This window comes from Solanum stenotomum, chromosome 10 (genome assembly GCF_019186545.1).
Source record: "Solanum stenotomum isolate F172 chromosome 10, ASM1918654v1, whole genome shotgun sequence".
Classification (NCBI taxonomy): Eukaryota; Viridiplantae; Streptophyta; class Magnoliopsida; order Solanales; family Solanaceae; genus Solanum; species Solanum stenotomum.
The window spans coordinates 20,363,477-20,391,128 of NC_064291.1; the positions used below are offsets into that span (position 1 = coordinate 20,363,477).

The 27,652-nt window shown below is 37.0% G+C and overlaps 1 pseudogene; it reads left to right on the plus strand.

Annotated features, from left to right (window-relative positions):
• Nucleotides 1–1,720: 1,720 nt before the first annotated feature.
• LOC125842803 (uncharacterized) overlaps nt 1,721–27,652 on the plus strand; it is a 79,196-nt pseudogene continuing 53,264 nt past the window's right edge.

A 27,652-nucleotide genomic window follows, 5' to 3' on the forward strand; every position in this document is an offset into this window, starting at 1 on the left:
TTATGCTTAGCACCGAGTGGATATTGATAGTGAGATGGAAACTCTCCCATAGTAGAGGCCGGGTTTCTAGAAGCAATCTCTTGAGATGGAAGCTCCCCCGTAGTAGAGGGCGGGATTCTAGTAGCAATCTTCTTATCCCTTAACTATGTGCCCCCATAGTTTGATTAGCTAGTGGATCCACTTAAGCTAGAAGTTTATGGTCCTTACCTTGGCAAGTAGGACAACCCTTTCCGGTGTGGGAGACACCGAGGGATCATGTTATAGCTCACATGCTCTCAATGTCGGTTAAGGCTAATTCCCACAAGTAATAATGAACTAAGGTTACTCAAGGAGTATCACATATGAGTTCAAAGGTTTTAAAGAAGAAGTTAGCTTGCATTGGCCATGATTTATGACTTATGTTTTATAACTCTTTCATATGATGTTTTAGCTTGGTCAATTGCATGTCATGTAATGAAATGCCTCTTTTAGCATGTTTTAAATGTTTTATGCATGGCTATCATACTTGGTACATTGTTTTGTACTAACGCATACTCTTGCCTACATTTTTTCCAAATGTAGGGTTCGTTATTCAGGGTGCTCAGTTTCGTGGCTAGTGGGTGATTTGATTGATTCCCGAGCTTTGGTGAGTCCTTATACTTCGAGGACGGAATTTATTGTTTTCACTTTCTTTCATATATTTTTTCTTTTGGACATGATGTATGGGCTAGGCCCAATTTCATTCTATTGTATTAGATGGCTATGATGAGACAAGAGCTTAGACTTCCACTTTTCATTTTATAAAATGTTTTGGACTTGGACTGTTGCTTTACTCTTATTGTTCTATTTCTTATTTTATGAGAGCTAAGTGGCTTGTATGTAGTCCTTCAGGGTTCTATACACCATGTTACATCTATGGGCTACCCCTGGATCGTGACAAAAAACACAAGGTTTAGAATGGTCATAGGATGTCTCATAAGCCACATCTAGTAAAGTCTTGTTCATGAGTGTGAAGCGCGCCACATTTATGAATAAGAGGCTACAAGATGATTAGGAAACTTCACTTCTTTCATTACTCTTAAGTCGTGTGATAGAGTTTACCTCTATAAAGTCTCTCTCATAATCCTTATCTTATGTTCTTCAGGATATGGCTACCCGAAAAGCTTATGCTAGAAGGAATGTGAGGGAGAATGCGGAACAAGAAGCTCCTCCCCAAGCTCCTCAAGTTCCGGACGATCCTTTGGCCGAACAAGTGTCTAATGTGGAGTTTAAGGCTGCTTTTCAAGTGTTGGCACAAGCCGCGATAGCCCAAGCCAATAGGGAGGTTGTGGTTCCCGCAAGCTCAAATGTGAATACGTCGGCTTCAAGAGTGAAGGACTTCACAAGGATGAATCCTCCAGAGTTTCACGGTTCTAAGGTTGAGGAAAATCCTCAAGAGTTTATTGATGAGGTCTATAAGATTTTGATGATCATGGGAGTTACGCTGGTGGAAAAGGTGAAGTTGGGCGGTTATCAAGTAAAAGATGGGGCTCAAATTTGGTATAATCAATGGAAAGAAGGGAGGTCGGAAGATGCGGGGCCCCTTGATTGGGAGAAGTTTAAGGTCGCTTTTCTTAATAGGTTCTTTCCCTTTGAGATGAGGGAAGCTAAGGTGCTTGAGTTCATTAACCTTCAATAAGGGAGTATGAGTGTGAGGGAGTATGCTCTAAAGTTCACTCAATTATCCAAATATGATCCAACAATGGTTGTCGATTCAAGAGCTAAGATGAGTAAGTTCATTTTGGGTGTGTTCGAAATGATGGTTAAAGAGTGCCGAAACGCAATGCTCATTAATGACATGGACATCTCTCGTCTCATGGTACATGCACAACAAATTAAGGAGGAGAAACTCAAGGAAAAGTCTACAGAGGTAAAAAGAGCTCAGACCGATGATGGAAATTTCTCTAATGCAAGGTCCGACGGACAAGGTCGTCCTAGATTTTGGCAACGGTTTTCCGGTCAAGGTTCCTCGAATGCTCCTCCTATGTACAACAAATATATGGTGTGTCACGACCCAGGGGTACCCCCTAGACGTAACATGGCGTACTTGACCCCGAAGGGGTCTCATACAAGCCCTTAGCATATCATAACATAAGAACATAGGGAAAAATAGTGCGGAATTTAAAACTTTTCTTTACAATCGAAGTATTTTATAAAATGAGAGAATCTATAACACCACTCAAACCATCTATAATACTTGGATTAAAACTTTTGAATACAATCTTAGGGACATAGCCCTTACATAAATCTAAAACATAAAAGAAAGACATAAAGGACATGTGATCAAGCCCTCGAATACTATGAGGACTCGCCAATCTTCTTCTTCTTGATCTACTAAGGTCCTAGCCACGAGGGTAGAATCCTATATCTCCAAACCCTACACTTATAGAAAATGTAGAAATTTGGGTTAGGACAAAAATGTACTAAGTATGGAAGCCATGCATAAAAATTTGTAAAACATGCATAAAAGGGACATTTTATTTGAAACCATGCTATATGCCACTTTTGAACATCATCTTTGAAATAGTTGGAGAATTTAGCTCATAAGGCAAACCATGCACAATTCATCATAACATAAAGGATATCATCATAATCACAAGCATAGTCCCCAACACAACATAATGAATACTCCAATCTTCACAAGACATAGTTCACATTCATAATTACATACCAAGATCATATCATCATAATAGAACTATCACATAAGCAACCCTAAGTCATACTTGTGCAATGCATAGATAGGATCCCATAATCCTATCTACACTAAGTATCACTTCTAGGCCACCATGATCATGCATAACATAAGTTCATATGTCTTCATAGCATAAGGAAACTACACCATAACCCCATTATAAGTCTACTTGTGCAATGTATAAGTGAAGTCTCATACCCCCACTCACACTAAGTAAAGCTCATTAGGAAGTCATAAGTGTAGTTCATGTTCATAATTCATATAAAGCATACATTTAACTCATAATCATCGTATCATAAGAGAGACATACCATGCCCACTCTCAAAGTCTACTTGTGCAATGCATGAATGAAGTCCCATACCCCCACTCATACTAAGTAGAACTTCTTGAGGAACCATAATACATAACTCATGTTCTTATCGTAATTCATATTCTTATCATATAGGGAAATAGCCTTAACAAATATAGACCATGTGAGCTACATGGAATCCGGTGTTCTACCCCCACACCGAAAAGAGGTGACCTACTTGCCTAAGGTAGAACGTACATTTTAGCTTTTAGGTGGATCCACTAGCTAAAGACCTATGAGGGTACATAGTTATGAGATAAGGAGATTGCTACTAGAAACCCGGACTACTAACGTAAAAGGTTTCCATCTCATGAAATAACTTACATTGGGAAACCGGACTTTCTAAAGTAAAAGCTTCCATCTCATTTTCATATCCACACGGTGCTAAGCATAATTCCCTTTAAAAGTCATATTAAGTCTTTAATTAAGTTCATGTTCATGAAAGAATGCATTAGGCACTCAAACCAACATAGTATCATAATAGCTCATACATTCATTAGGTGAGAATGTCATTTCAACCTTAGAATCATTAATATGTGAGTAAACCTTTCACATCATATTCATAGTGTGTTCATGAGAATAGCCTTTCATTCAACACAACAATATCATCATAGTAATAATAGTTCATGCATAATAAAGTGTAAGGATATGGGGAGAATTACCTTTCAACAATACCACAATTACACAATAATCATAAGATCTTCACTTTCTAAGTGAATCATAAGCTTATACACAATTCTCATAAAGATGTACAAACCCTCATAACTTTTCCCTTCAAGGGCCATGAACCACAAGCAACACCTTAGGCACATAATAGTCATATTCATGCATGGGGTGTGTGTGTGTGTGATTGTCCTTTCAATGACACAACAACAACATTATCACGATAGACACTTCACTCTCAAAGTGTTCATAAACATGAACATAATATCATAATCATGCATACACCTCATATCTTGCATTCAAGGATCACATTGAGTCAACACATCTAGCATTCAATACATGAAACATAGATATACTCATGACTAAATTAATTCATTCATTTTATGCATAAACTCATGTGATCATATTATAGGTCATGTGGGTGAAGTCTTTTCACAATAGGGCCATATACAACTCAACATACATAATAGCTTCCTTCTTAAAGCCTTAACACCATTAGTTTATTCATATTAGCTTTTACCCTTAAAGCCCTAGGAGTCATCTTCATATCACAAGCCTTACTCTCAACCAATACTCCATATGGTCACCATGTAAACCTAATTCTCAAGGTAAACTAACCACATGCTTCATTATTACTCAATTATAGTCGTATAGCATCAAGTAGACTAAATCTCAATACTACTTCAACCATGATTCATCATGTAAGCCATAATCAATTTAGTTCATATCTACAAACTTTACTTATAAGCAATTCATGTCTAGGTGATCTAATCTAAGGCAATTCATCAAGAAGTTCATCAATCTTACAAGGTCACATCTAAACCCTCAATTTGTCTCTTTCATGACATAGCCCTAGGCCACATCAATTCACCTTAGAATCTTAGGCTAATCAAGTATACATATAGAATCATACTTAAATCATGCAATTACATCATAATCAACTCACATCCAATCAATTGGACCAACTTGCAACAACATTCATAATGTAAAGAAGGACCATAGCTAGGATTGGGGAACTCATGGATTCTTGAGGAATTCTAGTTGAAATCATATAAAATCAGTAATACATTCATAAAAAAACATAATTCAACTTTTAAAAGCATCTCTGAAAGGAATCCATGGGGTTGAGTTGAAACCCTAGCTATTTGGGGGATTTTGGAAACTTGAAATCACCTTTTGAAAGGACTCCTTGAATGGAACTTAATCAAGGATGAAGACTACCATACCTTTATGGAAGAAACTCCACCAAAATTGAGTGAGGAAGGTGAAATCTTAAATCCTTCTTCTCCAATGATGGTTTCTAGAGAGAATATTTGGAGAGGTAGTTTCTAATTTTTGAGTGTTTAGGAATAATGAATTGAAAAAGGTGCTTTAATACTTTTAAAAGCCTTAAAATACTTTAATTAATCAATAATAACTATCCCCTAACTTAACTAACCTTAAAAGGAATTTACCACATTGCCCTTACCTTGATTGAGTCTTGGACAGAAACTCAGGTGTGACTCACGAAACCCCACCCATAGACCGTGGGTGGATCCACGAGTCGTGCTGGTAAGTCGTGGTTTTAGTCTGGAGCTTGTCATCTAGGAACTTGACCTACGGAGCAAGCCCACGAGGCGTGGATGGACCTACGGGGCGTAGGTCTGATCCGTAGGTCCCAAGTTTTTGGCAACATGGGCAGATTTGGGGTGCTTTGTGGGTTTGGCTTTGGGGTCCTTGGGGAGTCGTACCTTGATGTTTAACCCCTAAACCCCTCAACCTAAGCTCAGGACATCATTTAACAACTTCAAACCCCATATCAAACTCAATCACACACTCGTTAGGCTCTAGTTCCACCTACTAGTTTTCTGGGTTGTTATAGGGTGTCTAAACCTAAGCCTCAAGGAGGGAATGGTAATGGATCTTCATTGCCTATGTCTAATTGTACTAAGTGTGGAAGTAAGCACGAGGGTAAGTGCCTAGCCGGCACGGATGGTTGTTATGGTTGTGGTAAAAGTGGTCATAAAATGAGGAATTACCCAATGCTTGCGGCTAGAGAAAGAGGGAAACTAACTCCTAGTGGGTCGGGTTCCAATGCTCTTAACCAGAATCGCTTCTATGCTCTCCAAACCTAAGGTCAACAAGAGGGTTCTCCGGATGTGATTACCATGCCTGAGATTAGCAGAGGTCGACAACTATCCACTCTTACCTTTGGTCTACCTACCAATTATGCTTTAGTCTATCAAAGAAGTGGGGGATAGCTACAGTCTGAGTCAGACTCACAAAAATCTATACAACTGGAGCCCTATGGTTTCAATACAAAGGTAACACCTCGGATTTGAAAAGGGCTAGAAAGGGAAAATGGGAAAGGTCCACGAACCCAAAATGGTCCATGGACCCTTCACGGCACCATAGATAGTCTGTGAAGGGGACCACAGCTCGCTAAAGGGCTGGTGAACAATTTCCAGAACCCGCCCCATGTATGGGTAACCAAGACGGTTCCCCAGATGGCTCGTGGGGACTTTGACAGCCTGTCTAATGGGTCGTCCAGCCTCCCAGTCAGAAAGGGTTTAACCCCAAGTACCTGTTAAGGACCACGGACGTCTAAACGGTTCATGAAGCTTCACACAGACCGTGAAGTCGTCCGTGAAGGAGACTGATCACACTTAGAAGTTTGGGACAACTTCAAATGATCATATCTTTCAGCACAAAATGAATTGGATGGCTCATTACCTATCAAATTAAAGATCTTTGAGTCCTCTTTCCGATGCCACCAAGTTTACATAATTTTGAGCCGAGAGTAAACCTTTATGTTCGTATTAGTGAAGCCCTTCCATACAGGGCATCTTCACAACCCACTTGATGGGCTATCATGATCTAGACGGCCCGTGAAGTCACACGTGAGAGGCACTTTGGCAGTTTTAAGTCAGGGTCATTTTAGTCTTTTTCCCAATTATTTTAACTCAATACTATGTCATTTAGCCATCTACCCTAGGCCCTATATAAACACTTTTACCCCAAAAATCACCATAGTCAATTCATTCTCTTAAATTTCCAAACGTTGATCAAGTCATCCTCTCAAATATTTCGCTCTCAAAAGAAGAAGAAGAAGTCCAGGGTTTATATATCAAGTCACCAAATCCTCCATTAATTGCAAGGTTTTGGCATCAAGGTATGATAGTCTTCACCTATGAAGCTCTTTCCTCCATAGGGTTCCTAAATTATCCAATTTTGTAAAGCTAGATTCCCCAATCAAATTAGGGTTTTATTCAATTGTCATGGGTTTCTTTCAATGTGATCCTATGATTGTTTTATGTCATCTTATGCATTAATTGAAGTAATTACATGTTTCTAAGTTGAATTTCCATGAACCCATGCAAGATCCATGATTTTAACTATGAACCATGAAACATGAATTTATGAAGATACGGATGTCCTTTCTTTATGAAATTGATGTAAATGAATTTGAGGATGTTTTGACTTTGAAAACATGATAAAGCTTATGAATTATTGAAAATGCATGTTTTATGAAATTAATGTGTATGGCTCAAGTAAGATTATACATGAAGGTGTCTATATGTTCTATGGAGCTTGATCACATGACATGGACAACATCTATACTTGCCCTCAATGCTTTTTGAGCTATTTTTCTAAATTAGGTCTTGATTAGTATGTTATCCAGATATGCCATCAATAATTATAGATTATACTTTCAAAACTATTTACATTAGTAGTAGGGAATTTATAGCATTAAGTGAATGACTATGGGCCTTAAAATCTATTATGAAAAAATCATGGATGGTGAAAGGTTTTCTCACGCATAGTCTAAGGAGCTACTCTAGGATGTTTCTAGCTTGGATTGGTTTCTTAATTGTGCCTTTCCATTGATGATAAGACAAGCAGCAATTTCCCATGTCACATAATGATAAGACAAGTTAATATTAATAACTATTCCATGGGATTTATGTTTAGCACCGAGTCGACAAGTGGTGACTACCCATGTCCCATAACTATGTGCCACCATAGAATGATTGTCTTAGATAGATGATGATGGTCTTAGATAGACATTAGCTAGTGGATCCATGTAAGCTAGAAGTTCATGGTCCTTACCTTGGCAAGTAGGACAATCTTTTTTCGGTGTGGGAGGAGCACAGTAGATTCCATGTTATAGCTCACATGGTCTATATGTCGGTTAAAGGGTAATTTCCACAATAATGAACCAAGGTTACTTTTAAAGTATTTCACATATATTTTAAAGATGATTTAACTTGCATTGACTATGATCCCGATTTGTGTTTTCTAACCCTTTTATCTATTGTTTAAATTAGGTTATTTCATGTCATGAAAAGTCCTTTTAGCATGATTTCATAACTCTTATGCATTGCTATCATACTTGGTACATTCTTTGTACTAACGTATACACTTGCCTAAATTATCTCCCAAATGTAGGGTCTGATGCTCCTATTATGTATCCTCATTGCTAGTGATCACCTTAGTGGCTTTTGAAGAGTGGTGAGTCCTCATGTTCTGAGGACCGAACCCTTAATTTCTTATTTGTCTTTACTTTTCAGATATTGTATATGATGGATGGGTTACGTCCCATTCACTCTTGATGTAATAGATGGCTTTGAGACTATGTTAGACTTCTGCTTCTTTTTTGACAATCTCTTTGATATAAAATTGTCTTCTGAACTCTTTCGATGATATGATATTGTATGATGTATGCTAAGTGGTTTGTGTAGGGTCTTTTGGGGTCTTATACACCATGTCACGTCTAGGGGTACTTTGGGTCGTGACAAACTTGGTATTCAGAGCAAAAGATTTAGAAAGGACCTAGGATGTCTCATAAGCCACATCGAGTAGAGTCTTGTTCATGAGTGTGAAGAGCGCCATATTTATGAATATGAAGCTATAAGATGTTTAGGAAATTCCACTTCTTTGATTATTCTAACATTGTGTGATAAAGTGTAACTCTATATGTCTCTCTCCTAATCCTTATCCAATGCTTTTCAGAATATTCCTCCACAACGAAATCCCACGAGAAGGAATGTTCGTAAAAATATGAGACAAGAGGTTCCTCAAGTGCCGGTTGACCCTTTGGATGAACAAGTGACTCATAATGAGTTTTGAGAAGCACTTCATGTATTGGCCAAAGATATGAAGGCTCAAGCAAATAGGGATGTTATGGCTCCCGTGAACCCAAATATGGGTACAATGGAAACTAGAGTGAGGGAGTTTACTAGGTAGAATCCTCCAGAATTTCATGGGTCTAGAGTTGAGGAAGATCCTCAAGAGTTCATTGATGAGGTTTATAAGATAGTGGGAATAATTATGGGTGTCACTTTGGTAGAAAATGTGGATTTGTCCGCTTACCAACTCAAAGGTGTTACTCAAGTTTGGTTCAACCAATGGAAGGAAGATATGGTGGTATCGGTCCTCTTGATTGGGAGAAATTTAAGATGGCTTTTCTTGATAGGTTTTTTCCCCTTGAGATGAGGGAGGCAAAGGTACTTGAGTTCATTAAACTTCATCAAGGAGATATGAGTGCGTAGGAGTATGCTTCAAAATTCATGCAATTGTCCAAATATGCTCCAACTATGGTTGTCGATCCAAGGGCAAGGATGAGTAAATTTGTGTCAGGTGCTTCTGACTTAATGGTCAAAGAATGCCTAACCACCATGCTTGTTAAAGAGATGTATGTCTCCCATTTGATGGTTCATGCACAACAAATAGAAGAAGAAAAGTGTAAGGGGAAGACTAGAGATTCAAAGAGATAAGAAGGGATAATGGCGAGTTCTAACATTCAAGGTCTGGTGGAGGTAATCGTTCTCAAGGTTAGGGTTGTAGTTAGAAAATTTCATCTGTGTGTTGGGAGTGTGGGAGAAAACATAAGGGTGAGTGCTTGAGGTTACGCAAGATCATAAGATAAGAGATTGTCCTTTGGTTGCTAGGAATGAGGGAGATAATTATCGACGGGCTCAACCCTTCCCTTCCTCAGGTCCTAGTGGTGGTCAGGAACAAAATAGGTTTTATGCTCTTCATACTCGACAAGATCATGAGGGTTCCCCGGATGCCGTAATTGGTAAGTTATGGTCTTTTAGCTTGAGGTTACGCATTGCTTGATATTGAGTGTTTCATTGGCTATGATAAGACTCTGTGTATGGTGATTGTGTTTGGAGTAGTCCTTCAAATCCTTGTGGAAACTTCTTAAGTGTTTACTTGTATCAATGGTTCCGTGGTTTTTAGGACTTCGGTGTTATGATTGGGTTAAGGGAAACGAATTTGAAAAGACTAATGAGGTTTTCTCCCAAATAGGAGATAGTGTGCTTCATGGTTGGGGTGTGAGTAGAACTATGTTGATTTTAGAAAAGTTCCTTTCTATGGCTTGGTATGTGAAAGGCCGGAGGCAATGTGATGTCTTATTATCCCTATATTTTTCCTTCTATCTTTGGGTCTAGCTTGAGGCATTAGCCCTCATGGTTTACTCTTTAGGATTCTTGTATTTTAGTCATTCCCATGTTTCCTCGTGCATGCATGCTCATGAAAAATTTGCTTTTTGAAGATATGATTTAGCTTATTTGATTGTTTCATAATTATGTGCATTTGAGTATGAGTTGCATATAGACCTTATGAAATGATGTTTTGAACATGTGTTTAGTTGGAGTCGAGGTTCCTCCTTGGTTATGTGTATTTTTATGAAGTTGCATTAATGTTGAGTTGTTAGTTTATCTCCTACTCTTTTCGTTCTACTTTGAGTTCCATTCAAAGACGAATGTTTCCAAGGGAGAGATATTGTAATCCCTCAGATTTGAAAAGGACTAGAAAGGGAAAATGGGAAAGGTCCGCAAACCAAAAATTGACCATGGACCCTTCACGGCGCCCTAGATGGTCAATGAAGGGGACCACGACCAGTTAAATGGCTCGTGAACAATTTTTGGAATCTGCCCCAGGTAGGGGTCACCTAGACGGTGCCCCAAACTGCCTGTGGTGACTTAGACGGCCCGTCTAGTGGGTCAACAAGTCACCCAGTCCAAAAGGGTTTCACCTTAAGTCACTCTTAAGGACCACGGACATCTAAATGGTTCATGAAGCTTTACACGGACCGTGAAGGAGACTTATCAGACTTGGAAGTTTGGGTCAACTTCAAACAATTATATCTTTCAGGACAAAATGAATTAGGTGGCGCATAACCTATCAATTTAAAGATCTTTGAATCCTCTTTCCAACACCATTGAGTTTGCCTAATTTTGAGCCTAGAGTAAAAAATTTATGCCCGTATTAGTGAAGCCTTGTCTGTCAGGGCATCTTCACGACCCACTTGACAGGCCATCATCATCTAGACGGTCCGTGAAGTCCCTCGTGAGAGGTACTTCAGCAGTTTTAAGTCAGGGTCGTTTCAGTCTTCTCCCGATTGTTTTAACTCAATACTATGTTGTTTTACCTTCTACCCTAGGCCCTATATAAACACTTTTACCCCCAAAATCACCCAATTCAATTCATTCTCTTAAATTTCCAAAAGTTGATAAAGTCATCCTCTCAAATATTTCTCTCTCTAAGGAAGAAAAAGAAGAAGAAGAAGAAGTCTAGGGTTTCAGGATCAAGTCTCCAAATCCTCCATTAATTGCAAGATTTTGGCATCAAGATATGATAGTCTCCACTTATGGAGCTTTTTCCTCTATAAGGTTCCTAAATTATCCAATTTGTAGAGCTAGATTCCCCAATCAAATTAGGGTTTTATTTAATTGTCATGGGTTCCTTTCAATGTTGATCCAATTGATTGTTTCATGTCTTCTTATGCATGAATTGAAGTAATTACATGTTTCTAAGTTGAATTCCCATCAACTCATGCAAGATCTATGATTTTTACTATGAACCATGAAATATTAATTTATGAAGATATGCATGTCTTTTCTTTATGAAATTGATGTAAATGAATTTGAGGATTTTTTTACTATGAAAACATGATGAAGCTTATGAATTAATAAAAATGCATGTTTTATGAAAGTAATGCTTATGACTCAAGTAATCTTATAGATGAAGGTATCTATATGTTCTATGAATCTTGGCCACATGACATGAACGAGATCTAGACTTTCCCACAATGCCTTTTAGGCTATTTTCCTAAATTAGGTCTCGATTAGTATGTTATCCGGATATGCCATCAATGATTATAGATCACACTTTCATAACTATTTCCATTAGTAGTAAAGCATTTCTAGCATGAAGTGAATGACTATGGGACTTAAAAGCTAATATGAAAATATCATGGATGGTGAAAGATTTTCTCACGTATGGTCTAAGGAGCTATTCTATGATGTTTCTAGCTTGGTTCGGTTGCTTAATTATACTTTTCCATGGATGATAAGACAAGCGGCGATTATTAATGCTCCATAATGATAAGTCAAGCTAAAAATAATAATTATTTCATGGGATTTATGGTTAGCACCGAGTGGACAGGTGGCAACTACCCGTATCCCATAACTATGTGCCACCATAGGATGATTGTCTTAGATAGACAATGATGATCTTAGATACACATTAGCAGTGGATCCACGTATGCTAGAAGTTCATGGTCCTTACCTTGGCAAGTAGGACAATCTCTTTTTGGTGTGGGAGGAGCACATTAGATTCCATGTTATATCACACATGGTCTATATGTCTTTTATAGGCTAATTTCCACAATAATGAACCAAGGTCACTTATAAAGTATTTCCCACGTGTTTTAAATATGATTTAACTTTCATTGACCATGATCGTGATTTATGTTTTCTAGCCCTTTTATCTTATGTTTAAATTAGGTCATTTGATGTCATGAGAAGTCCTTTTTTCATGATTTCATGACTCTTATGCATTGCTATCATACTTGGTACATTCTTTGTACTAATTCATACTCTTACCGATATTATTTCCCAAATATAGGGACCCGACGCTCTTATTCCACACCCTCGTGGCTAGTGATCACCTTAGTAGCTTTAGAAGAGTGGTTAGTCCTTATGTTTTGAGGACCAAACCCTTAATTTCTTGTTATCTTTACTTTTCAAATATTGTATGTGATAGATGGGTTACGTCTCAATCACTCTTGATGTAATAGATGTCTATGAAACTATGTTAGACTTCTGCTTCATTTTTGACAAACTCTTTGATATAAAAATTGTCTTTCGAACTCTTTCTATTCTATGATCTTTTATGATGTATTCTAAAGTGGCTTGTGTAGGGCTTTTCGGGTCAGAGTCTTATACATCATGTCACATCTAGGGGGTACTTTGGGATGTGCAACGACGAACTCACAGTCGGTGATGAGGCAACTATAATTTTCAGGGATGGATACCTCTACTCCACATCTGACGTTGACGGCTACTATGGAACATAGTGAGCGAAAGGAAAATAGGAAGGCAGAATGAGGGAAACCACTACCCTATATACCTCCGAGCTTGAGGAATGGAAAGAAATGTGTGAAAATTGTAGAAGATGGCATAGATGAACTAGCTAGATATTGGAAGTCTACATTAATTGTTTTTTTCATAAGGGATACTCCATACATGAAATCCATGGAGAATTTTATGTGAACTAAATGGAAAATGGAATATCCGCTTGAAATCCTATTAGATGATGAGGGTTACTTTATGTTCCGATTTCATACTGAAGAGGAATGTGAATAAATACTTCATGAGGGTCCATACATGTTCCAAAATAAACCATTTGTTCTACAAAAATGGGAATTGAACTTTGAATTTAACCCGGATTATATCACACAATTCCAAAGTGGGGGCCAATTCCTGGGTTATCGATAGGTTACTGGTTGAAGGGTGCACTTAGCAAGGTCGCAAGTGTGATTGGGAAACCTATCCACACGAATAATTTTCACAGCTGATATGACACGAATTTCGTATGCAAGGTTCTTGGTAGAGGTTGACGTGGCTCAACCGTTGTTGGATAGCATTTATATCTCCACCCCTCCCTCCATAGTGATTTTTAACAATCAGTGGATTATGATTGGCAGCCTATGTTCTATTCTAGATGTATGATGTTTGTCCATGAGCTTCCACACTGTTGGAACAACAATGATCGGAGTGTGATTGAAGGAAAATTTCAGGAGAAGAATAAATGAAAAAAAATATATAAGGAGGCTGCAGCATCCCGAGTAGAAAGAAATGCAGGGTCAAGCTACCAAAGGTGAGACAAGGATGGTCAAGACTAAAATTCCATTGGTAGAAGAGAAAATGTTTGAGGATGTTTCAAAGGAACCAGAACTAGTGGAATCATCTGGTTACTTGATATGATCTACTATACCACTCCTAAATAGGTTCCAAAGTCTAACCATGAAGGCATCCACAAGTACAGGCGACCCCATGGGTCTTCACCCACCATGAGATTAGTTATGTGGAATGATAGATGGATGAATCGACCCTTCAAACAGAAAGAGGTCAGGATGTTTCTGAAATAATAACAAGGTGGATGTAGTGGGACTCATTGAAACTAGAGTAAAGGGAAAAAAGGCTCAAAACATTATAAATAAGTTAGGAGTTGACTGGAAATATGGTTCAAACTATCCAATGGGGAATAAGGGAAGAACCTGGCTACTGTGGAAGAATTCGGCCCAAATACAATTAGAGTAGCTAAGTAAGCAATTCATCTATTGTACGCTCAGTGGCAATACAAGTGACTTTAAAAGTAAGCTCATAGTTATGTATTCCAAGAATGACAGTCCTACGAGAGATCAACTTTGGTTAGAATTGATTGGGATATGGAGACTAACTCATGAGTGTTGGATTATAACATGTTACATCAGCAATGTCCTCTCATCAGAAAATAGAAATCCCCTGTGTTTCCAGGTGAAACTCAAGACTTATAGGCCTACATACACACTTTAGAACTTACAGCACTGAAAGCCATAGGGTGCCATTATACTTTTTGTAATTAACAGCAGAGAAGTAGCAGAATTTACTCTAAAATAGATGGGCATTTGGTAACTTCTTGTCACACCCCAAACTAGAGAAGGCGTGACTGGCACTCGACACCTTATGCAATCGAGTTAGCCACATAAACATACCAACTGACTCAACTGAGGGCCTAGAAGGTCGGGCAGCATAACATCTAAAATATTATGACTGGACCCTTAAGGTCATAACCTGAATATCGGTAAGTCATATAGACGAAGGTAGACAAGCCAAAGATAATAAGGTACTAGCTAGCCGACAAGGCTACAATGAAGATATACACACATACATACATATCTATACATGCCAAGCCTATGTGGCTAGAAACTGGAAGCTGCAGAAAGAAACCCAGAATGATGTGTCCACAATAGCCTCTATGAGTGACATAAGCAATAGTCGGGACAAGGCCCCAATTATATCCAAATTGTACAATAAAAGTAACAACCTATGAGAGCTCCAGGAAGAAGTGGAGCTTACCAACTCATAGCTGAACCCTGAATCCTAGCCGAGGGGTCAATCAGAATCCTTACCTGGACCTGCACGCACGAAACAAAAATGCGTCCCCAGGCAATGGGACGTTAGTACGAATAAAAATGTACTGGTATGTAAGGCAGAAAATGGAATAATAGATAGGTACTGTAAAAAGGGGAATAAAGATATCACCTGAAACAGAAACTCTGGTAGCCACCATGGCTGACATCAAACCTTATGGGCCTGTTTGGAGGACACTCTGGTAATTGGATTTGGTGTAATTGGTGTAATTACATTGTCTTGTCATGTTTTGAAGGACATGTAATTACTTGGTCAGCAGGTAATTGGTGTAATTGGCAGGGGGTAATTACACTCTACAATTCACAGGCAGTGGTTGTGAATTGCTGGTAATTACATGGTGTAATTACCACCTGATTACTTTTTAATTTCTTTTTCTATTTTTCTATTTTATTTTTTTGTTTTAATTTTTTTTACTTCTATTATTTTAAGTTCTTTTTTAATTTTTATTATTCTAAAAACTTGTAAAAGTTTATTTTTTATTTTATATTATTATATTTCATTTTCTTCTTGTTCTCAACCTTATTTTACGTGATTCTATGTAATTTTCTCGTATTATCTATTTCTTTATGCCATGCTTATTTTCTCATTAGCATAATTTTATTAGTATTCTATTTTTTAAATTAAAATAGAATTTATTGTTAAGTAAGGTTATAGGCTTACGTTTTCTTTATTAAGAAAAAATAAAAATAAATCATATTTATTGCTATGTTGAAATTTGTTATAAGAGTATTATGTTAAATTTTTTGTTTTGAATTTATAACTTATGTTATATTTTCAGTTTCATTTGTTTTAGTAATATTGAATTTACATTGTATGTCATTTTTTAATTAGACTTGATAGATTATAATTTTGTCAAATATTTAATTATTTATGACATTTTATTTATATATTATTCTTTTTATCAAACATGCATTTCACGATGTTCGTAGAAACTTCATACTTTTAGTTGTTACGATCAATTCAATTAAAATATATTAATTTGAAAAAATATAAATCAATTATTTTTTCATAATATTAGTTACATAAAACATATGTTTATTAATTAATATATTTTCAAAAAAGAATATATATCTTAATTATTTAATTTAATGTCATTTATAAAGTTTTTTATTTGCCTAGTATAAATTTTAAATAATGAATCTTATTTTTAAAATTTATTATAATTTTGTGATTGCAATTGTGCATCCAAACAGAACATGTGTAATTACACTGTGGCATCCAAATGGGACATGTATAATTACAATGTAATTAAACTGTGGCAACCAAACAGGTCAGTGTAATTACTAGACAGTCTAATTACTAGGCTGGTAATTACTATCCTAGTAATTACACCAATTCCAATTACCAAGTGGTTTTCCAAACAGACCCTATATAAATTAAATATGCATGGTATGCTAGCATAATCGTATGTCGTGAATACATATATATATATAGATGCAAATGCATGTCATACCCAACCAAGTGCTAGCAATGGTGGTACCTTTCGATAGCGAACCGGGATCATATTCGCCAACTTGTGGCCATCTGTGTCTCATACGTATAAATACAGGCAATAGGCCCCATACCCTTCCGATTATAGCTCAGAAGTAGAATGCATAGCATGTAATGTCATGGATTCATAATGCATTTGTTACCTAAATCATGTTGCCAATCTTGGCTCATTGGTGCTCTTGTCCTCATAATCTCATAATCACTTTCGTATCACATGTAAATATCTCATAGAACCTCATATACTTGTAGATTAAACTGGAACACTTAACATGGATTTAGAAAGGCAACTTAAACTTGAGGATGTTCATAAAGAGCTAAAAATTATTCACCTAGAATCTATTTATGTTTCCTTAGTAGTTTGTAAAAGAAAGTATTTTAGAAAAAACCCGTACTTTAGTGGTTTAAACATACGATTTACGTTTAACAGTTTTGGAGATCGACGTTTTATTTTAATGTTTTCAAAAAAATATAAATTAGCGAGGAAGGAGGACTAATTTCATATTGATATTATTCATCCCTAATCTACTTAAGTTACTACACCTAAAGAAGAAGAATAATTTGTACACATGGACCTATAGTCAAGAGAATCAACAAAATGACATATAGACGCCAAATACCCTATCTAACCGAACTAGTGGAATAGCAACATAATGGAGTCACAAAAATACACCAGCTGCAATATCAATGCCTTTCACAAAAGGTCTTTCTAATAATAGAGTAGTAAAACAATATTTGATGATTTAGGATTCCAAAATTCGTGCTCAAAGGAAGTACAGTGTTTAGCCTTAACATACCTCAATTCTGAGTCTTGTTGTATCAATATGGATTGTACCCCTTCCTTACAGTATGTAATCTACATAAAATAATGTCACAGTATGAAATCTACAAAAAATCATGCCACACAACCATTACAGGCAGAATATTAACACGGCACGGTCAAAGTAGCAATTTAGATCTTACTAGCAGAGTAATTAGCTCGCCAGACCCTTTTTAAATGTATGCTTCATTACCTTTTCTTCTCCAAATTACAACCCCAAATTAATAACGTAACATACATTTTTAAAGCAGCTATTAACAAGTGGAGGCCTACATAATAGTCAACAACAACCAAATAGAGTATGCCTGCACAATAATAAAAACTCGGCGTATCGCCACACCCCTCCTCTCCAACCACAAAATAACCACAACCAAATCCAAACCATGAGTCTTCAAACCATTAAACCCAGAAAAATATATGTAATACAGTCCTCTAATTATTCAATATAACCATAATAACTCGAACTTACGGCTTCCAATCACCATCCTGTGAGTTCGTCCAATAATTACATTTGGAATCACGTCTTTATCTTCATAAGCAATACGAGAATAAAAGGGCAGAACCTTAACTTAAAATTGATGGAGCTTATAGTATTTTAGCATGTCTCCTCAATTACAAAGAGTCTTCTCAAACACAAGACGTTGAACCAAAAAGAAGTCATTTGAAAATTGCAATGCAATAATAGAACCACCATTACACTTATTTATCTTATAATTAATTACCCATCTATACTTCTTCTTCTCTTCCAAACTCATATTAACAACAACCACACATAACTAAATCATTTCCAAAACTTCCAGCAACAACAACATCAGAAAATACTTCAAAAACAGCCCAACATCACATAACTATCAAAATACGATTTTCCAGCCGTCTATTCATGTTCTTGTTTATATAGAATAGCTATAACTTGGAATCACTCAATAAAATGAAGGGTGAGAATTATTACCTCCAAACAGAAACAACACCACATATAAACGAGACTCCTTCACCACGAAGAATCATTTAAATCACAACCAACGAGGAGGAAAGAAGTAACACAATCTCTATGAACGTTTCGACGGTGAAACCACGATGAAATCTTGTAAATCTTTGATTGGATAATAGGGGAACCTTTAGAGAGGATTTAGGACTGTTTTCTTCTTATTTTGGTCGAAAAGAATGATTTAGAACGAAGGGAAACCAAATCTTATAGAGCTAAACCGACATAGGGGAGAGGGACCCACCTTCACGTGCCTGCTTGTGCAATCTCACTAAAATCTTAATATCTCTCAATTCTGAAGTCGTATGGACAAACGGTTTAATGTGTTAAAAAGTAGACTCGTAGACCTTCGATTTCATATATTGGAGTTCTTCTAAAGTTTTATATATTGGGAGAAAAGCTCTGAGACATTTAACCCAAATTTCAGAAGGTTTATTAAAGAAACTTACTCTAACCTTTGTCAACTTTTATTTCCCAACTTGCTTGACTTCAATACTTAACTTACGATCATTGGGTGACTATATCACCTTATAAAACATTCTTATTAGCATATAAGACACTCTTTATCTTACCCTAAAAGTATTGGTTAACTTAAACCTTTCGAACGGGCGGGGTGTTAGAAGAGACATTCTTTAACTCGAACTTGTTTAAGGGCATTTTTGACCCATAACGTTAGTTCAATTCTTTTATTTTTAACCATCCCTATGCAAGATTATTCTTCTAACATGATACACCATGTCATATAAACCTCATATACTCATGCAATGATACACTTACTATGCGAAAGAACCACAGAGTCTCTTTGGGACACGACCTGCTCTGATACCAAGTTTGTCACGCCTCAAACTAGAAAAGACGTGACTTGCACTCGACACCTTATGCAATCGAGTTAGCCATATAAACATACCAACTGACTCAACTGAGGGCCTAGAAGGTCGGGCAGCATAACATCTAAATTACTATGACTGGACCCTTAAGGTCATAACCTGAATATCGGTAAGTCATATTGACGAAGATAGACAAGCCAAAGATAATAAGGTACTAGCTAGCCAACAAGGCTACAATGAAGATACACACACATACATACATATCTATACATGCCAAGCCTATGTGGCTGGAAACTGGAAGCTGCAGAAAGAAACCCAGAATACTGTGTCCACAATAGCCTCTATAAGTGACATAAGCACTGGTCAGGACAAGGCCCCGATTATATCCAAACTGTACAATAAAAGTAACATCCTATGAGAGCTCCAGGAAGAAGTGGAGCTTACCAACTCATAGCTAAACCCCGAATCCTAGCAGAGGGGTCAATCAGAATCCCTACCTGGACCTGCATGTACGAAACAAAAATGTGTCCCCAGGCAACGGGACGTCAGTATGAATAAAAATGTATAGGAATGTAAGGCAGAAAAGAGAATAATAAATAGTTACTGTAAAAAAGGGAATAGAGATACCACCTGAAACAAAAACTCTGGTAGCCACCATGGCTGACATCAAACCTTATATAAATTAAATATGCATGGTATGCTCGCATAATCGTATGTCGTGATTACATATATATATATATATATATATATATGTAAATGCATGTCATACCCAACCAAGTGCAAGTAATGGTGGTGCCTTCCGGTAGCGAACCGAGATCATATTCGCCAACTTGTGGCCATCTGTGTCTCATACGTATAAATATAGGAAATAGGCCCCATACCTTCCGATTATACCTCGGAAGTAGAATGCATAGCATGTAATGTCATGGATTCATAATGCATTTGTTACCTGAATCATGTTGCCAATCTTGGCTCATTGGTACTCTTGTCCTCATAATCTCGTAATCATTGTCGTATCACATGTAAATATCTAATAGAACCTCACATACTTGTAGATTAAACTGGAACACTTAACATGGATTTAGAAAGGCAACTTAAACTTGAGGATGTTCATAAAGAGCTAAAAATTATTCACTTAGTATCTATATATGTTGTCTTAGTAGTTTGTAAAAGAAAGTATTTCAGAAAAACCCGTACTTTAGTGGTTTAAACATACGATTTACGTTTAACAGTTTTGGAGATCGACGTTTTATTTTAATGCTTTCAAAAAAATATAAATTAGCGAGGAAAGAGGACTAATTTCATATTGATATTATTCATCCCTAATCTTCTTAAGTTACTACACCTAAAGAAGAATAATAATTTGTACACACGGACCTATAGTCAAGAGAATCAACAAAATGACATAAAGACGCCAAATACCCTATATAACCGAACGAGTGGAATAGCAACATTATGGAGTCACAAAAATACACCATCTACAATATCAATGCCTTTCACAAAAGGTTTTTCTAATAATAGAGTAGTAAAACAATATTTGATGATTTAGGATTCCAAAATTCGTGCTCAGAGGAAATACAGTGTTTAGCCTTAACATACCTCAATTCTGAGTCTTGTTGTATCAATATGGATTGTACCCCTTCCTTACAGTATGTAATCTACAAAAAATCATGTTATAGTATGAAATCTACATAAAATCATGCCACACAACCATTACAGGAAGAATATTAACCCGGCACGGTCAAAGTAGCAATTTAGATCTTACTAGCAGAGTAATTAGCTCGTCAGACCCTTTTTAAATGTATACTTCATTACCTTTTCTTCTCCAAATTACAACCCCAAATTAATGACGTAACATACATTTTTGCAGCAGCTTAATTCAAGCGGAGACCTACACAATAGTCAACAACAACCAAATAGAGTATTCCTGCACAATAATAAAAACTTGGTGTATCGCCACATCCCTCCTCTCGAACCATAAAATAACCACAACCAAATCCAAACCATGAGTCTTCAAACCATTAAACCCAGAAAAATATATGTAATACAGTCCTATAGTTGTTCAATATAACCATAATAACTCGAACTTACGGCTTCCAGTCACCATCATGTGAGTTTGTCCAATAATTACGTTTGGAATCACGTCTTTATCTTCATAAGCAATACGAGAATAAAAGGGCAGAACCTTAACTTAAAATTGATGGAGCTTATAGTATTTTAGCATGTCTCCTCAATTACAAAGAGTCTCCTCAAACACAAAACGTTGAACCAAAAAGAAGTCATTTGAAACTTGCAATGCAATAATAGAACCAACGTTACACTTATTTATCTTATAATTAATTACCCATCTATACTTCTTCTTCTCTTCCAAACTCATATTAACAACAACCACACATAACTAAATCATTTCCAAAACTTCCAGCAACAACAACATCAGAAAATACTTCAAAAACAGCCCAACATCACATAACTATCAAAATACGATTTTCCAGCCGTCTATTCGTGTTCTTGTTTATATAGAATAGCTATAACTTGGAATCACTCAATAAAATGAAGGGTGAGAATTATTACCTCCAAACAGAAACAACACCACATATAAACGAGACTCCTTCACCACGAAGAATCATTTAAATCACAACCAACGAGGAGGAAAGAAGTAACACAATCTCTATGAACGTTCCGACGGTGAAACCACGATGAAATCTTGTAAATCTTTGCTTGGATGATAGGGGAACCATTAGAGAGGATATAGGACTGTTTTCTTCTTATTTTGGTCAAAAAAATGAGTTAGAACGAAGGGAAACCAAATCTTATAGAGCTAAACTGACATAGGGGAGAGGGACCCACCTACATATGCCTGCTTGTGCAGTCTCACTAAAATCTAAATATCTCTCAATTTTGAAGTCGTATGGACAAATGGTTTAATGTGTTAGAAAGTAGACTCGTAGACCATCGATTTCATATATTGGAGTTCTTCTAAAGCTTTATATATTGGAAGAAAATCTCCGAGACATATAACCCAAATTTCAGAAGGTTTATTAAAGAAACTTACTCTAACCTTTGTCAACTTTTATTTCCCAACTTGCTTGACTTCAAAACTTAACTTACAATCATTGGGTGACTATATCACCTTATAAAACATTCTTATTAGCATATAAGACACTCTTTGTCTTACCCTAAAGGTACTGGTTAACTTAAACCTTCCGAACGGGCGGGGTGTTAGAAGAGACATTCTTTAACTCGAACTTGTTTAAGGGCATCCTTGACCCATAACGTTAGTTTAATTCTTTCATTTTTAACCACCCCTATGCAAACTTATTCTTCTAACATGACACACCAAGTCATATAAACCTCATACACTCATGCAATGATACACATACTATGTGAAAGAACCACAGGGTCTCACACATCCCCTGGATGACAATTTATAGTCATGTGGAGGCTGACTACTTAAGCTCTGGTATTTCATTCCCCTATACTGATACAGGTGTGTCCCCCCCTCCCCACCTTATTCAAATCCTAAGCCATTCAGGTTATTCAAAACAGTCCTCTTTCATCCAGATTTTGGTAGTAGAAGTTAATGAATGTTGGCAGAAGTAGGTTAAGGAAAAGCAATGAAACGATTGTGGCAAAAACTGAAACACATGAAGATTGGATTAAAGGATCTAAATACTTACATGGCATCTTATGGTCAAAAATTGGTGCCTGCAAGACAAGAGTTAGAAATCACTTAGAGTAGCTTTGTTACAAATCCTTTGTATCCAAGGCTTATTGAAAAGGAGAAACAAATGTTCGGTGAAATCAGCAAATGGAGTGATGTTGAGACTCTAGCCTTGCGACAAAAATCTAGAGTGAACTGGATAAAATGTGGAGATGCTAATACAAAGTTTTTTCATGCTCAGGTGATGATCAGAGAAAGTAAAAATTATATTTATTCAGTGTATGATAAAGAAGGTTCAAATATGTGTGATCTTTAGCTCGTAGAGTTGAATTTATTAGATTCTACTTTGAATTGATGGGACTAGAGATGAAAATCTACCAAGCCCTAATGTTGCTTTCATTAGAGAGGGCCTTGCCTAAAATATGAAAATAAATGTAGTCTAGTGATCCCTGTAACGGAAGAAGAGATCATTCTTGCTATCAAGCGTATGCATGTTGATAAGTCTCTTAGAATTGATGGATTTCCAATAGAATTTTTCGTAAAGAACTGGACAATAGTCAAATCAGATGTGGTTAAGGGTATCCAGGATTTTTTAACACGGGTAAAATTCCCAATGCCTTTAGTTAGACAGCACTTACTCTTGACCCTAAAGTCCCTAATCATGTCCATGTAAAAGACTACAGACCTATAGCTTGTTGCACCACATTTTGTAAGATCATTACTAAAATCTTAACAAACATAATGAAGCTAGTGATTAACCATATTGCTATTCCTACACAGTCTGCTTTCATAGAGGGAATGAGTATTATAGATAATTTATTGATCAGTCATGAAATCCTAAAGTGGTACACTAGGAAAGGGCTATCTTCTCGATGTGTTATGAAGGTAGACCTAAGAAAGGCTTGTGATTCCATTGAATGGTGCTTCTTAAAATCAATCTTGGCAGAGTTGGGGTTTCCCTACTTATTCATAAAGTGGGTGATGGCATGTGTTACCTATACTGTAACACCACAGAATCAAGAAGGCTAGGAAAGGGGACAAGCAAGAAGTCACCAGCCCAAAAACTGGACCATGTGACCCTTCACGTACCCTTGACGGGCCGTGAAAGGGACCATGACTCATTATGGTGCTAGTGAAGAGCTTCCAGAAGCTGTCAAAGAAGTTTCCCCTCCCATGTACCCTTAGACGGCCCGTGGTGAGCATCACAGACCGTTAAGGTGGTTGATAAGAGGGTCAGGGCCACAAGGGTTCTCCCCTAGCCACTGGTCAAGGACCACGACTGCCATGACGACTCGTGGAGTCCTTGACGGGTTGTGAAGGCCACCGTGAAGGGGATTTTGGGTATTTTTTAGATTATTCTATATTAATACTATGTCATTTTACCCTTACCTAGAAGTCCTATATAAGTGTTTTTACCCCCAAAATTACCCAATTGAAATCATTATCCCAAATTTTAAAAAGAAGAACAAGGCTTCCTCTCCAAAATATTTCACTCTCTAGAAAGCTTGAAGAAGAAAGAGTCAACCTAGGGTTTCAAGTGAAGTCTCCAATTCCTCCATTGAAGACAAGATTTTGGCATTTAGGTATGATAGGTTTCATCCATGCAGCCCTTTCCTCCATGGAGTTTCCAAATTCTCCAATTTACAAAGTTAGAAATCCTCAATTGAGTTAGGATTTTTCTTCCATGTCATGGGTTCCTTTGAATATTGATTTATTTGATCGGGTTATGAATTATTATGCATGAATTGAGTTATATTCCATCATTTTAAGATGAATCCCCATGAACCCATGCTTAACCCATGTTTTCCAGAAGTTGATGATTGAAAGTGGGTTTTGAACTATGGAAGGTGATTTATGGAATTATGAATGTTATTATGAAATTAATGAGATATGATATAATTTGCTTTGAGAATGAAGCATATATGTTGTTGTTGTCATTGTTAATTGTTATGAAGGATTTCTCACATAATTACCTAATGCATGCATGTGAAAGGTTTTCTCACATAAAGGATTATAAGGTTGAAAGGTCTTCTCACCTAAAATGAATCAAAGTTAAGGAGCTATTCTAAGAATGAGGCAAGCAGCGAATATCCATGACCTCTAATGAAATACGAGAGGCGATTATCCATGTCATATGATGTAAGGACAAGAGGCGATTACTCGAGTCCCTTAAAGAAAGATGAATAAAACTAATGAACATTCCGTGGGAGTTATGCTTAGCACCGAGTGGACAAGTGGTGATTACCCATGTCCCATAAACTATCTGCCACCATAGGTTTTCTAGATAGACATTAGTTAGTAGATCCACATAAGCTAGAAGTTCATGGTCTTACCTTGGTAAGTAGGACACCCTTTTTTGGTGTGGGAGACACCGAATTCTATGTTAATAGCTCACATGGTGTTACATGTCGGTTCTAGTTGATTCTCCCATTAACAGATCAAGGTTACTTCATAAGTATCTCACATTGGCCATGTTTTATGGCTTATGTTTTCTAACTCTTTTATATCATGTTTTAGCTTGGTCATTGCATAGTACGAAAATGTCCTTTTATCATGATATTTACGCTTTATGCATGGCTATCTTCCTTAGTACATATTTGTACTAACACATACTCTTGCTTACATTTCCCCAAATGTAGGGACCGACCTTCCAAATTTTCACTTTAGTGGCTAGGGATCTCACATAGAAGCTTGAAGATTGGTGAGTCCTCATGTTCCGATGACTGAGCTTTGGTTTCCCTTTTGTCTTTACTTTCACTTTTGAACTTGATGTACGGGCTACGTCCCGATAATTTCTTATGTACTAGATGGCTTTGCGACGATGTTTACACTTCCGCTTCTCTTTATAAAACTCTTATATGTTGAAACTGTCTTTTAAATCTCTTATATTCTATTATCTTGTATGATGAACGCTAAGTGGCTTGTATGGGGCCTCTCAGGGTCTTATACGCCATGTTACGCCTAGGGGCTATCTTGGGTCGTGATGATATCATACTCTTTAATCTTGTTTGGAGGACTCACAACATTTTTTGATGGGAAGAAAGGCATAAGGCAAGGGGACCTATATCTCCTTACCTTTTTGTGCTTGTCATGGAATACCTCCAAAGAGAACTCACTCAATTGGATAAGAGAATTGAATTCTAGTACCATCCCAGATGTAAAAGGATGGGTGTAACTCATGTTTGTTTTGCAGATAACATATTGCTCTTCTGTAAGGCTGAGGTAGAGTCTATTCAAATGGTGCATGAGGCCTTAATCAGGTTTTCTAATGTTGCAGGCTAACACAGATAAGAGTTGTATCTATATGACTGGGGTGGAACCTAGGCTGAGACAGGAAATCCTAGACTATCTTGGTTATCAAGAAGGTGAGCTACCATTTAAATATTTGGGGGTTCCTTTATCCTCCAAGAAATTCATTGTGGCACAGTGCTTACCAATAGTTGAAAAGATAACTGCAAATCATGTGTTGGTCACCTAAGTTATTGTCCTATGCTTGAAGGACCCAACTAATTAGATCAGTTTTTTTTGGCATTTAAACCTATTGAGGCCAGATTTTTCAGTTGCCTAAAAAAATATTGAAAACGATAGAAAGTATTTGTAGAACCTACTTGTGGAAAGTTAATACTCTGAGTTCCAAGAAAGCTTTAATATTCTGGGCAAATTTGTGTACTCCTCAAGCTGCAGGTGGCTAGAACATAATAAATATGACACTTTGGAATCAAGCAGTCATCCTAAAGCTATTGTGCGTAGTAACAAAAGAGAAGGAAAGACTGTGGATAAAATGGTTGCAGGTTTATTATATGAAAGGGCAATCTGTGGAACTATGTTCTATCCCAATGAATGCTACCAGGGTATTGAGAAAGATTGTTGAGGTTTGAAAAATTATCCTGAATGAACAACAGTTACAAGGTGATCTAAGGAGAAGGTTAGCACTGATGGTCCACAATGGTAAATTCTCTATAAAAAATGTACATTAGCCTACTCCCTATTTACCAAAAGGTGCCATGGAAGAGTATTGTCTTGCATCCCATCATCCATCCTAGATTAAAATTCAGATGTTGGCTAGCTTCTTGGAAAAGACTTGCTGCAGCTGACAGACTACTCAAAATTGGAATTCAAGTTCCCCTGGAGTGAAATTTTTGTAACAATGCAATGGAGACTGTAGAGAATTTGTTTATTGATTGCTCTACCAAAAAGGAAATCTGGACAAGATTACTGATTTAGTTAGGCTACTCCAGAAACATTGGTGACTGGAAAAATGAACTAAAATGGGTCAACACTCAAGCTAAAGGTACATCTGAAAAGGGTGCTCTAGGTAGCTCTGGTTTTGTCACACTGGTTGCATTGCTATGGAGGGAAAGGAATAAAATCAGGTTCGAACAGGGCCAACTTCAACTGGACAAGTTAAGTAGGGAAATTGCATATCATCTTCATGTGGGAACTCAAGGTCGTCCAAGTCGGAAGGCTGCTCTTACTTTGATAGTTGGAGTTCCATAGAGTCGCGCAGACATTGTCTTAGTTTTTTTATCCTTTTGGATGTCAAGGTAGTCATTGAATAGTTTGAGATAGATTTGAATGTTTGCCTATAGATATTGCCTACAATTAGTAGGAAATGTATGGACGTTGTGGCTGTCCAAGTATGAGAAATAGGTGGTCTGCACCTATTAGTTTTGTAATGATCACT